The sequence below is a fragment of the Lissotriton vulgaris genome, unplaced genomic scaffold (assembly GCF_964263255.1).
Source record: "Lissotriton vulgaris unplaced genomic scaffold, aLisVul1.2 SCAFFOLD_533, whole genome shotgun sequence".
NCBI lineage: Eukaryota > Metazoa > Chordata > Amphibia > Caudata > Salamandridae > Lissotriton > Lissotriton vulgaris.
In genome coordinates this window covers 952,840-968,131 of record NW_028242897.1, presented here as the reverse complement: position 1 = coordinate 968,131, position 15,292 = coordinate 952,840, and the positions used below count along the sequence as shown (strand labels likewise).

At 47.4% G+C, this 15,292-nt stretch overlaps 1 protein-coding gene across 1 annotated transcript in view; it reads left to right on the top strand.

Moving 5' to 3' along the window:
* The first annotated feature begins 363 nt into the window (after positions 1-363).
* LOC147668782 (uncharacterized) overlaps positions 364-15,292 on the top strand; it is a 156,897-nt gene continuing 141,968 nt past the window's right edge. The window contains exon 1 of the mRNA XM_086948434.1: positions 364-464. The gene's annotated coding sequence lies outside the window, so the exon portion shown is untranslated. The remainder of the gene's footprint in view (positions 465-15,292) is intronic.

Here is a 15,292-nt window from a genome sequence, read left to right as displayed (position 1 = left end):
CCGCCCAGGCACACACTGCCTGCAGCCAGGATCAGCCCGCCTTCGGCTTTCTGCTGGGCCTGGCACGTATCTAGTCCTTCATTTTACTCCAGGCCCCAAGGCTTGCACAGTCCAGGGCCAGGATCAGACCACACCAGGCTGTCTGCTGGTTCTTGCAGAGTTCCAGATCCGCATTCAGGCCCTTTGGGATCAGTGAATGGAATTCAGTGATTTATCTTCTATTTTGTAGTTTTTGCCTGGAGGAGCTGACTGCACTAGGACACTTATTTTCCTCAGTCTTGGTTTGATCTGTGGAGATATAGAGGGCAGAGGGGACTCTGAGGCGGACGGACCCTTGTCCCTTGATGCATACCTTTGACCCTTGGGCCAGACCATTGACCCTTGGTGCAAGTTAGAGCAGGCTGCCGAGGTTTTAACTGGTGCCAACATCCACAGCATCCCACAGTGCTCTATAATTGTACCAGGTAAGTGTCACCCAGGGCTCATCAGCTTGTAACATGAATACTATTAACTAATTGCATAGCAAATGCCGCATACTAAGTTGCCTCAAATTAATATGATGGGTGCTCATTTTGTTACCACTGGAACTGGAAGGATGAAATACTGAGCCATGTGTACTGTGTGAATGAATGCTGTTGTTAGCACACATTGTGAAATTAATTCTTTTTGTGCCCTTCCAGGCACAGTTTTTTAAAGAGGGCTGTCCAGGATCACACTGTTTGGTTAAGTAGGAAAGGTGCAAAGCTGCGATTCAAATAATAATTTTAGCCCCTAGACCAATGGCTTGCTTCTTTCTTACATGCACATTTTTGAATTGGGCAGTCGTCATTGAACAATTGAACTAAGCAGAAGAGAAGGTACTTTTAATTTTTTGAATTGAAATCACATGTTGTGTTGGGCTACTGACTCTGATATTAATGCTGTTAAAAACTCCTAGCAAACAAGCATTGGCAAAACCAACAGGCGTGTCTTGCATTTTGAGTCCCGACTTCAATATTTTTTTTAAAGTCGTGTATAGTTCATTGAAACCTGTGCACCCACAAAAGCTTTAAACTTTCAAAAGGATAAAATTAAGCACATGATACATGTTTGTAATTGTAAGGAGTTGCTAAAGTGCATATGGGCTGATAGGACAGGCAGTTATCAGAAGGTATTCTATGTGGCCAGAGACGCCATTTTGGACTTGTGGTTCTATAACATAAAGTACCGGCGTTGATAAAGTTCAGTCACACATTTGGGTCAATAGAGTAAAGTGCTGGCACCATTAAACTGCATGTAGGCAGATTGGTTAATCCTTTCTCGAGACAGCTCTTAATGGGGCCAGAGACACCCCGAGACCTTCCACTTAATGAACCGGCTCTTGTTTAAGTGAAACAGTTTGAATCCTTTGTTCTGGATTCAAAAATACCCAGGAACTTCCCAGCCCGTGAGTTTAAAAATGTATTTTACGGGTTTAATGCTGCGTCGAGGGCTTGCCAAATAATTAAAAAGCCTGCTGGAATGAAAAAGCAAAACACAAAACCAATTGTTTCATTATGCAAAGTATTTTGAGGTTAGGAATTTAACGTTATGACTGTGTACTTTTAAGATGCAAAAAAGCCTCTCGTGCATTTTATTGCGGCGCAGGCACATTAGCGGAACGATACAGCAACAGTCAATACACGAAGTGAGGCAGTACTTCTTTGGGCGGAATCAAAGTCCAATCTATGTATATTCTATAGAATTTCTAACAGTAGGCCATTATACACCTGTGCTGCAAAGAGAGACTAAAAACATGTTTTTAAATCATTTTTGCAACCAAAGATAGTTCTCTGCTATTTGTAATATCTTAATTTTTAGTAGTAGTAATAATCTTTATTCGGCAAAATTGTTCACCATAAAAGAGTACATATGCACAATAAATATTCAATTCCCCGGCTAAAACAATAAAATATAATACAGCATAAAAAGATATCCTGAGATAAGGAATGCTCCACAGTCACTGATTTAAGTGAAGGTATCTTCGGTTACATGCATCAGTCCGTTGGTAACCTAGAATGCAATTTCAGTAACCGGGAGCGCGTCAGCCAAACGCTACCCAAAAATTTTGCCACCCCGCATATCATGACAGTGGATGATGAATCGGTGGAAAGTACACGTAATGCCAGACTATGACACCTCAACCCCAACTCCCTACATACAGGTTTCAACCAGATTTTCCGGGCCACTTTGTAGGCGGGACAGGCAAAGAATAAGTGGGCCACAGTTTCCTTTGGTGCTGCACAGCCTGGACACGAACGCAAGGGGGCACCAGATTTGGACCACCTCATGGTGAAATCATGCACCGGGAGCGTTCCGTACCTCAGTTTTAGATATAGCGCTCTATCTAGGGGTTTGGTTATCAGGTCAAGGAAGGGTTCCAGATTTTTCACCCATTTAAATTCCAAAAACTGATCCGTAAGTGAACCCCCATCCAAACCACTCAGTGCCTCGCCCTGTACCCAGTCCCAGTAAAGCTTTTTAATCACTTCCTTGGGCGGCGGCATCTGAGACTCCCATGCGTCTCTTAGTCCTAGTTTAAGGACCAGGTCTCTCACATTGTTCAGCCATCCAATTTTTTTGCCAGTGTCGAGCAGTAGAAGGTCATCCAACCCTTCAGCGTATTTAGCAAGCTCCTCAGTCCTTCTTAAGCGGGCCCAGAAAAGCAATGGGCGTAGCCTCACCAAGTCCTTAAGGGCTCTTCTGCCCAAATCTAATCTCAGGGGGATCAACGGAGTGGAAGCGGGAAGAGCCACCACCTTCCTCAAAAAGTTATTCTCCGCTATGGAGAGATCTGATACATTTTCGAACCCCCAGAGCTCGGAGCCATATAATGCTGCCGGGAGTATCTGGCCCTCATAAATCGCCATGGCCGGGGAGACAGGTTTACTACTTGACTCGCGAAGCTCCCTCAGAGTCACCCCAGATACTCTTTGGTGGCTGAGTAACATTTTGGCCAGATGGTCCTTCCAGGTCATTCGACTATTTATCCGAACTCCAAGATAGTCAAATGAATCGACCATCTCCAGGGGAGCCCCATTAAGCAAAAAGTTATTTTTGAATCTTTTGGAGGGTGAGAATGCCATCAATTTAGTTTTCGAGGTATTGATGATTAAGCCTCTGTTAGTGCAGAAGGAACTAAATCGATTCAAGAGTTTTTGCAGACCCACTGGGGATTTGGAGATCAATAAGGTGTCGTCGGCAAAGAGTAAAGTGGGGATTCTTTCCCCCGCCAGGGATGGGGCATCCGACTCTTCCCCTTTCAGATGGTCCACCACTCCATTCACAAATAGGGAAAAAAGAGTCGGGGCCATAACACAACCCTGGCGTACTCCCCTCCTCACCGGGACCCTATCCGTTAACTGGCCCTGGGTACCCCATCTGATCCTCGCATAATTCCCCTCATGGAGTTTTACGATTAAACTCAGGAGTCTACTGGGGAATCCCATCCCTCCTAGGATCTCCCACAATTTAGCCCGGGGGACCAGGTCAAAAGCTGTTTTAAGATCTATAAAGGCCATATATAAACTGCCTTTTTTGATGGTAACTGCCTTCCAATAGATAACAAAAAAGCGAAAGACCTGGTCCATCGTGCCTACCTTCCTTCGGAAACCCGCTTGGAGGTGGGAGAGGATACTAGCCTCCTCCATCCAATCGCCAACCCTTGAGATGATGACCCTGCCGACCACTTTCTGGATTATATCTATCAGACTGATAGGTCTGTAGTTGGCAGGGTCATCCCTTGCCCCTTTCTTAAACACTGTTACCACCTCGGCCCCCTTCCAAGAATCTGGCACCGGGTGTCCCCTAGCAATCAAGTTCATTATTGTGGCGATTAGATTGGCCCAAGCCAGAGGTTCCGCAATCAACAGGTCCCCAGGGATCCCATCCGGACCAGCCGCCTTCTTGGGGGATAGATGTCTAATAGCCATTGCTACTTCAGAGGCCGTGAATGGAAGATCGTCCACCAATGTGGTATCCCCATCTCCAAAACTTGCTACCCCGGGACTGTTTATCTCTTCATTACCGCCATATAGGGCTAAAAAGTGGTTAAACCATTGCTGGCTAGTTATGTGAGCTGCTAATGGTTGCGATCTCCCCTGCCTGGCTCTGTTAATCAGATCCCAAAAAAGGTTTGGGTTCCTCCTGCTCACAGCATTAGTTAGGTATTGCCAATGCTGTTCCTCCCATTCGCGTTTAGCCAGCGATAGTACTTTCAAGTAGTCCTTCCTAGCCGCTCTAACTAGCAAAGGATCCCTGGAAAGTAGGGCATTTGTCAGATTTTTCCTTTTGCCCTTACACTGGTCCGAATACCAAGGTTTATTTGTGATGGGAGGTGTAGTGTTTTGCCTATGGCTTTTCCCTTTGGAGGTAAAGAAGTGACTAACTTGCTCTATTGTGGCTTTATAAGCTGAGTCAAGGGAAGTGTGCAGATTCATACTAATCTGATTTTCACAATCCCAGACCTCTAGGTCCGAGCACAGGCCCTCCACCAGGGATTTAATGGTCCCTAAATCGTCCTCCTTCAGGTTTGCCTTGTCCCATTTCAATCTGCGGTTGTTATTGTATGGGATAATCTCTTTAGTTATTTTTGTGGGGGCATTCACCCTCCTGTCTTTAGAGTTGCCCCAGTTAAACTTGCTACACAGGGGGTTATGGTCGCTATCCTGACTTGGGAGCACCTCCATATCAATTAGGTCTGCCCACAAACTAACATCCATTAGGATGTAGTCAATTCGGGACGGCCCAATAGCCTATTGAAAGTCAGTGCACCTGCCCGGTCGGACATAGTCCTGCCGTTGAGGGCTCTTAACTTATGATCCCTAGTTAGTGCATTGATTTGGATTGCCCTAGCTGACCATTTTCTAATAGGGGGCAGAGACAGGGTTGGAATGGACCATTTTGAATCTTCATCTTCAATACCCAAGGGATCGTCTCCGAGGAGGGGTTCAAACGTGCAATTGAAATCCCCCCCCACAATGATTTTCGCTGTTGGAGGGCAGTTAGCTAAAGCTGAATCCAGAGCTGAAAAAGTTGAAGAGGCGGTATCCCCAGGAGCCCCTCTGGCATACACATTAAATAGATCAAGCCTGCATCCCTCTACGTGTCCCCTAGAAGAGAGGTGAAGTATGCCATTACACTCCAACTCATGGCGTGTGACCTCCCAGTCCAGATCTATTTTTATCCAGACCGTGAGGCCTCCCGCCGGTCTACCCTTCCCTCTACCTACTGCTGGCGAAAAGTGGGTGGTGTATCCCGATTTATTTAAGGGTAGTAGGCTCCAGGTTTCCTGGAACAGACAAACATCGAACTTCTCGATGAATGTGTGCCATTCAGGTATATCCAGCTTCCGTTTCAACCCCGCTACATTCCAAGATAACAGGCTTATTACCCGTCAACCCTTGGGCACCTTGGTGTAGACCCCCTTGTTCCCCCCATCATTACCCACCGCGGTCATGCAGCTACCCACCTCCTGAACCAAGGGATTAGGGTTTGCAGGGCAGCTAGCCGTGCTGACCATACTCCCGGCTACCGAAGAAGCCTCAGTAGTGATGTTGGTAATGGCAATTTTAGTTAAATGGGATCTATCTTGCCCTATATCTATACTGCCACGTGATCGTGGAGCCTCCATACCAGGCAGACCAATTCTCTCCCCCCTGGACAGTGAACATCAATCACAATCTTCCAGCCCAGAGAGCTGCGAAAACCGATTATAAGTTTCCAAGGGGGTAAAAGGTCTTAGATGTTCCATCCTGGTGTCGTGGTTCATTGTATGTCTACGGGGCACTGTGGTCCAGGCAGAGTGATCAGCCGCCAAGGCAAAGTACTGCCCATACTGGGGATAAATGTTGCTGTAAGGCAAAGTAGGGGGTGGCCTATAGGAGTGGAACTTATTTTGGTATTTAGGAGGAAGGGCCTCTGTCCTGGGATAGAAATACGTTAGGGCCCGAGGGATGATTCGAGTGTCCCCATTTCCAGGTGGCCAGTTTAAGATGTAATCTACTGCCCGAGGGTCTCTAAAGTTAACCACCACTGGGTCCCCCTCTATATCTTTTCGCCTGCTACCCAGCCAGTTAATCCTTCTGACATGGACTATATCCCCATCTATATTCTGTGCTATGGGCCTATATGTCCTCAACCAGTGAATGATTTTATTTTTAAGTTCATCATATCCCTCCTTCTTACTTTCTGCTAATGGTGGGACCCCGGTCAAGACCACCACAAAGGGTACTGCTTCTGGGGGAATTTCCACTTGCGGCACCTTTTTCCGTGGGCCTCTAGTATATCTGCCTTCCCCTTGCTCGTTCTGTTTATTACTTATCGGGGCCTTTGACACTGGCCTTTTAGGGTCGCCACCCCTTTCAATTACTGGTGTGTTTAGGTGTTTAGGAGGGGGTGGATTTTGGGAGCCGAGATCGACCCTACCCTGGGGCTGTGACTTGTGTTTGGTCGGCTGAGGTGGGGCAATTGGAGTGTTAGCAACAATGGTAGCGGGAAGGCTGGCCGGAGGTATGGGATGCGCCACCCCACTCCCCTGGGCTTTGGTTAGAGTAACCATGCTGTTTATAGCAGTCTCCAAAATAGTCAGTCTAATTTCAACCTTTTTAATGGTCTCATTAATAGGTAAAAGGAGAGATCTTAACAGAAATTCCAAGTTCCCTATTAATGAGGGGGGAGATGGAATATCTGGTGCTACAACCCCAGCATTGCTATCAGAATCCACGGCCTGTATAGCTACTTCAGATGATCTGCTTTCCAACGGCGGTGCTACAGCTGGTGGAAAATCCGGCCCCTCAACTAGGACACTCTCAATTTGAATGGGAGTTTTTAACCCTTTACCAAAATCAGAGTGCGGGATTTTAGCTTTACCTTGGGCCGCCCTTGATTTCCTCCTTTTTAGGTCTCGCCTGTCGATGCGCATGCGCATCGAGCAAGGCGAGAGTATTGGCACTTATCCGCTCTTTATCCACACTGCAAGGAATCGTGGCGATTCCTTGCAGTGCACGAGAAATTTAAGCTCAATGCGCATGCGCATTGAGCTTAAATGCGCGTGCACATGCCCCCAGCCGCCTACTCTCTCTCACAGCCTCCCCCAGCTCCGCCCCCTCACTACTTGATTGCACGGCCGCTAGGCCGTGCCTCCCCTACTCTCCTCCCCCCTCCTCCTCTCCTCCCCTGCCTGCCTGCCGCTAGGCCGTGCCTCCCCTACTCTCCTCCCCCCTCCTCCTCCTACTCTCCTCCCCTGCCTGCCTGCCGTGTGTCTCTTTAAATGTCTTCCCTCTTTGTTCGTGCTCTCAGCGTGTATCAAAGTGGCATGAGCTCTGAGCTCAGTTTCCTTAAGAGTCACAGTGCATGAGAGCCAAGTTTACCTTGATCAGTGACAGTCGCGTTGGCACAGGATATAGGCCGCTCACAAATTCAGTGCGCCCGCTACTGTGTTGAAATTGGGATACAGGCGCACGCCATTTTGGATTGGTCTAGTATCAGGCCGAGACCCGCAGACAGCCAGGAATGTTGGAGAACGCTGATAATGGCTGTGTTTGTGGCTGGTCCCACCAGCACATGCACGATTTGGTCACTTCCTGTTATTCTCTGGCCACATAGACGTCATCCTGGTGAAAGCTGTGACTGTGTACAGGACAGGCTTGTGCTCCGCCACCAGCAATCTGTGCTCCGAGCTCCCAGGCGGCCGCGCCGTGGGGATAATTTTGAACAATAATACACACATCCTCTCTTCATTGCAGTGGCGCAGGCCGCCCTGGGCCCACTGATTGCAGCCAGGCCCGGGTGGCTTTCGAAGCGTTAATGGCTGTTGACAGAATACAGACTGTGTTTGCGACATCTGCTTGCTTGGCTGTGAGCAAGGGTTGTTATTTTTTTTTTTTTGCCTTGGTCTCCTCGCGGCATCAAGGTTGTGGTGAAAGGAACCGCCCACCCCTGATATGGAGTTAAAAAGCTCAATTGGAACCAAGGGCTCCTCTTCAGCAGGCAGGTAATGAGGGTAACCATGGAAACCCACCAGAGGAAGTGTATTCTGGCAGGAGGACGTTAATCCCCTCAAGGGCATACGAAGGACATCTGGACTTTGCGGGCACTCGGCAGAAATGTGCATTTTAGTTAAAAAAATTACCGCTGTAAGAAACGCCCATCTGTAAAAACTGTGTCCAGCGTTGGAGACACAAGGTCAACTTTAGTCTACACAACACCCTCACTCTCACACATCCTCACTCACCCTCACCCACCCTCAACCCCTCACCCTCACTCACCCTCACCCACCCTCAACCCCTCACCCTAACTCACCCTCACTCACCCTCACTCACCCTCAACCCCTCACCCTCACTCACCCTCACTCACCCTCAACCCCTCACCCTCACTCACCCTCAACCCCTCACCCTCACCCACACTCACCCCCACTCACCCTCACCCTCACTCACACTCACCCTCACCCACCCTCACTCACCCTCACTCACCCTCACTCACCCTCACCCTCACTCACCCTCACTCACCCTCACCCTCACTCACCCTCAACCCCTCACCCTCACTCACCCTCAACCCCTCACCCACCCTCAACCCCTCACCCTCAACCCCTCACTCACCCTCACTCACCCTCACCCTCAACACCTCGGCCTCACCCTCACTCACCCTCAACCACTCACCCTCACTCACCCTCAACCCCTCACCCTCACTCACCCTCACTCACCCTCAACACCTCACCCTCACTCACCCGCACTCACCCGCACTCACCCTCACCCTCACTCACCCTCACTCACCCTCACTCACCCTCAACCACTCACCCTCACTCACCCTCACCCTCACTCACCCTCACCCTCACTCACCCTCACCATCACTCACCCTCACCCTCACCCTCACTCACCCTCACTCACCCTCACCCTCACTCACCCTCACTCTCACTCATCCTCACTCACCCTCCCTCAACCCTTCACCCTCACTCACCCTCACTCACCCTCAACCCCTCACCTCACTCACCCTCAACCCCTCACCCACCCTCAACCCCTCACCCTCACTCACCCTCAACCCCTCACCCTCAACCCCTCACTCACCCTCACTCACCCTCACCACCTCAGCCTCACCCTCACTCACCCTCAACCCCTCACCCTCACTCACCCTCACTCACCCTCAACCTCATGCTAAAGATTTACAAAAAAACCCATAAACAATTCTAAAAGCACTAACTCTAATGCTGCGAGACCTATTGCATTTCTAATGCTTGTTTTACTTGGAGGAGGGCGATGAATCTGGGCAACAACTAATTGCTTGGGTTTCTGCTTCCTAGGCTTGGCTGTGACAGTGATGCGACCGGGGCTAGGGGTAGGGGAAACAATTATGATATGATCCGAGGGCAAGCAAGGTGTGGGTGTACAATCACGAAGCAAAAGGGGAACACCTTCTTGGCTAGCATTATCCCCACTCATGTCTAGCGAGCCTCCCTCCCGGGTCAAAACAAGAGGAGTACTGTCAGTGAGGGGTCTGTTTTTCATGCTCTCAACTGAGCGACGCCGCTCAGCCCTGCGCTCAGCCAAAATGGAGTCCTTATCACCCTCACTCAGTACCTTGGGGAAGTAGTTGTCCAGAGACCCATTGCGTAGTCTTCCTTTCTTCCCAGGAGTTTCCTCTTCTGTCAGCATAACCAACGTTTGTCGGGGCACGGACCACTGTACTGCAGATGTTAAGGGGTAGGCCCAGCCCAGCCTACTCTGGCCTACGAGGGCCTCAGAGGGCCCGCCCTTTGCCCGGGCTTCTCCCGGGACGCTCCCGCGCTGCGGAGTCGTAATCTTCTTAAATGATGAATGGGACCAATAGAAATGAAGCTTTCAATCCCCCGGTGCTCAGGGGGCGGGGCTAGCAGGGAGAGCGGGCCAGGTGTGTTCTATCGGCCGGCAGGGACTCCTGGAACATCGAGTCCCTGCGCGCTCGCAGCCCTGCTCGGCCCTTTCTGCACCCTGGCAAGTCCTTTCCAATCCACGTGGTCTTTGTGGCGAAGCAGGTCCCGCGGAGCGGGAGCCGCGAGGAGTTTGTTAAAATCCGGTCTTTGGTAAAATCCGGGGTTGGTGCAGCAAAACACACGCAAAGCAGCCCAGGGACAGCAAAACAGCACGAGGAGCTGAGAATCCCGTAGAGCAAGGAATGAAGTGAGGCTTTCAATCCCCCAGTGCTCAGGGGGGCGGGGCTAGCAGGGAGAGCGGGCCAGGTGTGTTCTATCGGCCAGCAGGGACTCCTGGAACATCGAGTCCCTGCGCGCTCGCAGCCCTGCTCGGCCCTTTCTGCCCCCTGGCAAGTCCTTTCCAATCCACGTGGTCTTTGTGGCGAAGCGGGTCCCGCGGAGCGGGAGCCGCGAGAAGTTTGTTAAAATCCGGTCTTTGGTAAAATCCGGGGTTGGTGCAGCAAAACACACGCAAAGCAGCCCAGGGACAGCAAAACAGCACGAGGAGCACGAGGAGCATTTGCTACTGAGATCATACAGAGTGTGTTAAGCCAAAGGAATGCAAGGCGTAGAAAGATATAGAGGCCGCCCGAAGCAGGCGTCTTTAAGAGGGTGCAGGGTTGGCTGTGTCTGTAAAGGGAAGGGGACACAGTGGTGACTGCCCCTTTAACAGGCGCAGGTCTGGCTCCCGTTGAACCCTCTAAGAGAGCTGTGTATCTTAATTATCTCACAACGTAAGAATGCCCATATTTTCCAAAAGGATATGCTCACTTCGCAAGCTCAATTATCTCATGAAGCTGATGATTCTGAGTAGGTATTGTTTTAAAGCAATTTAAAAGCACTAGTTTTAATTAAAAAAGGCATATAAGGATGAGCCGCGCTGATGAATTTGGAAACTGAATACATGCTAGAGTGACTCAGCAGCAGGTGCATTGGTCAACTGAGCTATTTGTGCAGCTTGTATGTCAATCACTTCTCTTCTTCTGTGATACAGCAGAAGTAGGAGAACTGGTATCTTGGTCAATTTTTACACACATATTGTGTTTTTGCAAAAGTAAAACGTTACCAGACTACAATTTGAGAGTTCTTCGAGATATGCACAGGATGACACAGTGCGTCTACAGGGTGGCGATTAGAAAACGGATCTACTGGTTCCGCAGTCGACAGATAGCTAGCCCTCTACCCCCAGCACTTCCTTGCAGTGTGCCCGATCCTGGCCGCTCTTGCCCTGCCATTGATTTACCCCACATTTCTGTTCAGCCTGTCAGGCAGGTAAGGTTGGTTATCCCTTAAATGCCAGGTAAGTAAATTTTTGTTTTTTGCAGTTTTTTTTAGCTGCACCTCGGCCCGAACATTTTGGATCTCTTTACACGGGCACCGGTTACATTACACAAGGACATTTGGTAGGCACGGGAAGATTACCTAATTTGCTCAGGATTACAGGATGTTGAGTAGACACAGAGACTTGAACCTCGGGCCAGATATATTTAGACTTCCGTTTGCGATTTCCTAATAGCGAATTTTTGTGATTAGCTATTAGGAAATCATAAATAGTTCTGTACAGCAGTGTCTTTTACACTGTTTGCGATTCCCAATGGGTTACAAGCGCCTGAATCATTAATATTCATGAGGCAGGTCACAATGTGTGACCCATTGGGAATGGTTGGCAGTCACAGGGATGGTGGCCTGCTGTGGTCAGCAGATCACATTGTCTGTGACTGCTTTTTAAATTTTATTTTGAAATGCAGCCCGTTTTCCTAAAAGGAAAAGTTATTGATTTACTGATAGCAGTTGCATTCCGACAAATTACTGCTAATTGGAAAGATTTTACGAAGATATCGATTAAAGCATGGTGGTATAATGTCTGTCACAATCATAGATTAGACACTGCCTTTGTTTTTCCTCCTCAATTGGCGATGAAGCGCACTGTTTTGTGGCTTCCTATATCAATGTACCTCGATGCTTCTGCTAAAAAATCGTTTCATTTGTTACCACCCCAACAAGAAGTTTCCAAACCTCCCTGATTGACCTACTCATTCCTAACCATTCTTATGTATGACAGATTTACTACTCTTTTTCAATTTTCCTTCTAAATATTTGCTTTAACTTGATTTTCAACTGCTGTATATATTTATTGTATTTTTTTCTTTGTTATTTTATTTGATTATGCCTGCAAAGATTCACCAACTTATTTTGCTCCTCTTCAATATTATTGTATTACTGTATTGACACCTTTTTATTTTCAATAAATTTTACTCTGAACTTAAAAAAAATGAAAAGTTTCCTTTTCATTTTTTAAGTGTAGGCAGTAGTCCGTGGGACCACTTCACCACTGCCTGCTCTAAAATAAATGTTGCTGCCCACATTCACAAAGGGAATGGAGTCCCTTGTGGACCCCTTCCCGTTTGCGAATGGGTTTCCACCAATTTGAAGTTGGTGGTAACTGCAAATGTTTTGCGTCCGCATTCCTGGTCTCAAAACATTCCTGTTTCCAGTGTGACTCGCTATTAGGAAGGGACGCCCTACCTAATAGCTACTCACAAACCCAATTTGCAATTCAGTAATAGCTTACTAAATCGCAAATAGGGCTTTGTACATTAAAAAATGCTTTTCTTCGTGTTGCAAACGGCTCAATTCTGCAAATAGCGACGTTTGTGAGCTGAAAAAAGCTTCATACATCTGGCAATACAACCAAAAGACCAAAGGCAGCAGACCAGGTCAAGCACGACGGATCTTAAAGTTCTTGAGTTAAGGTGGTGCAATCTCTTCCAACATCCGCTGCCGTAGGATGTACAAATTATCACAATGCAAAGAAACAAAATGGAAGGTGCACTCAAATGAAGTCAATAGAGAAAGTAATTTTTAAATATCTTCTTCTTTATTCAAAAAGTGTTCATGAAGCAAAGGCACAGCCAACGCGTTTCATTCCCATTGTTTGCCTTTAGGAACTTCGTCAGAGCAAGCTAGTATTCAAAGGGGGCTAAACTCATAAGCCAGACAAAATTAAGTGAGCCGGAAGTAGTGGCAAGTTCGGTGGGTCAGGTTTGGCTGCCTTGAATCGTAAGAAATGCACCCTAGTAGAGATGAACTCGAGTAGTCCCAGTCGGTGCAGTGCAATCAAGTGTGTTCCAAGTGCTATTGGCAGCCCCAAGTAAGAGCAACAATCAAATTAGTAGGGTTGTGGCGTCTTCGACAGAAGTTCTCATATTAGGACGTCAGCGCGTATAAACGGTCCAATGTGTTAGGACGCCTCTTTCGCTGACGTATTAGGAGCCGGGACCTTATCACTTATCGCTTCTTTGGTTCTTGACTTGGGTTACTACTGGACCCCTGGCAGTTACGCTACGCTAGCGGCAATTACACTTTAGACTTCTAACACATTGGACCGTTTATACACGCTGCCGCCCTAATATGAGAACTTCTGTCGAATACTAGCTTGCCCTGACGAAGTTCCTAAAGGCAAAAAATGGGAACGAAACGTGTTGGCTGTGCCTTTGCTTCATGAACACTTTTTGAATATAGAATAAGATATTTAAAAATTACTTTCTCTATTGACTTCATTTGAGTGCACCTTCCATTTTGTTTCTATTCATACATCTGGCCCCTGGTTCACCCGTTTCAAAGTCGGCAGCTCTGGCTGTTACGCCACAAAGCACACTTTGCGCGAGGGTCCTGTCCTACATTCTAATTACATTTGTATAGCACCTTTTACCTATGGCTAGGAGCTGTAGCACTTTGGTGGATAGGTAGCAGGCTACTCCTTGGGATGCCATGGACGGAAGAGTGTGCATTATACCAGCTATGTTGAGAGTGCAGATGTTGTGCACGAGGACCAGAGCTGTGCATTTGTCTTGTTTTTTGTCCCCTATGCATGATCTTGAAGGGCATGCTCCACATTGTATATGATGTTCTCAACTGTGTTGCACCTTATTGTCTTTGATTTACCTCATTGGTTAAACTGGTTTTTAAGGGGATGTGCTTTATTATGCTATGGTGTGCTTTATTGTGTGAGTTTTTTTTACGTAGTGCTTTATTGCGCAGTGCTGCACTTTATTGTGCTATGATTTGTTTTGTTGTACTGTGCTTTATATATGTGGTTTTTGTGATGGGCTTTATTATCTTCTAGTGTGGTGTACTTTATTGTGCTATAATGTGATTTATTGCGGTATGTCTGTTATTTTCTGGCGTGCTTCAATGTGCTGCACTTGACTTACTTTTGCTGATGTGTTTTCTATTGTGTTAGCTTCACAAAATAAAATGTTGGATGGAGTGTTGAAACTTTCCAAACACTCACCCCAATCACAGATCTGGGTTCATGATAGTTATTTTGCTTGCCGCGTCACCCCAATTTGGACCCAGCCATATGCAAATCAGTCTTGACCCCGCTCCCCATGGGAACAGTTCAGTCCAAACTTCGTCCATAATTTGTTGATGTTGCCATGTGCGCCCTAAGTGGCTAAGGGTATGCCCTGACGTGGGTCCCTTGCATGATGTGCCACTGGATTCAATCGAGCCTGGCTGATGAGGGGTGATACCACGAAACCAGTCCCAGGGTGCTTGTTTCCGTTCCAGCAAGGACCTGGATTGGCAGTTCGGACTGGACTGTTCTTATGAGGCACAGGGTCAAGCCTGATTTGCATATGGTAGGGTTCAAACTGGGGTGACATGGGGAGTAAAAGAACGATGGATTAAACCCAGATCTGTGCCTGGGATTAAGTTTTTGAAAAGTTTCAACTCTGTCCATCATTTTATTTTGTGATGTTACTATGTTCTGTTATGTTGCCTTGCACTTTATTTTGGTGTAGATAGTGTCACTGTGAGTGTGAAACGCTTTATTGTGAGTCATGACTTTCTAATACTGCTGTGCTTTACCATGCTATGGAAGTCCTCTTTTTTAAGTTATACACTTTACTGTGCTATGGTGCGCTCTGTTGTGCTTTGATGAGCTCTAATGATGCGAGACGTGGTGTGGTAGTTTTTTAAAAATATTTCTTTCATTTGCATTAATGTTTTGCAATATTTTTCCTGTCACTGCTGTCATGTAAGTTGTTGTCCTGTGTTGTGAAAACTAAACTAAAACTAGACAGATAAAATGCTTTCTCTGTCTCCTACGCCTTGATCTGCCTCTTGCGCCGGGAAACCATTTTTGGGTAGCTGTTGCGCATTATAAATTTAAAAACGATTTAAAAACTAAACTTGTGATATAAATATATCCCAATGTGATATGCTTTGTTGTAGTGTGCTCTGGATGCTAGATTGTCCCGTGAAGTGATGTATTTTGCTGTGAGTTGTTTATTGTGCTCGGTATGCTGTAATGCACCATGAGGGTTG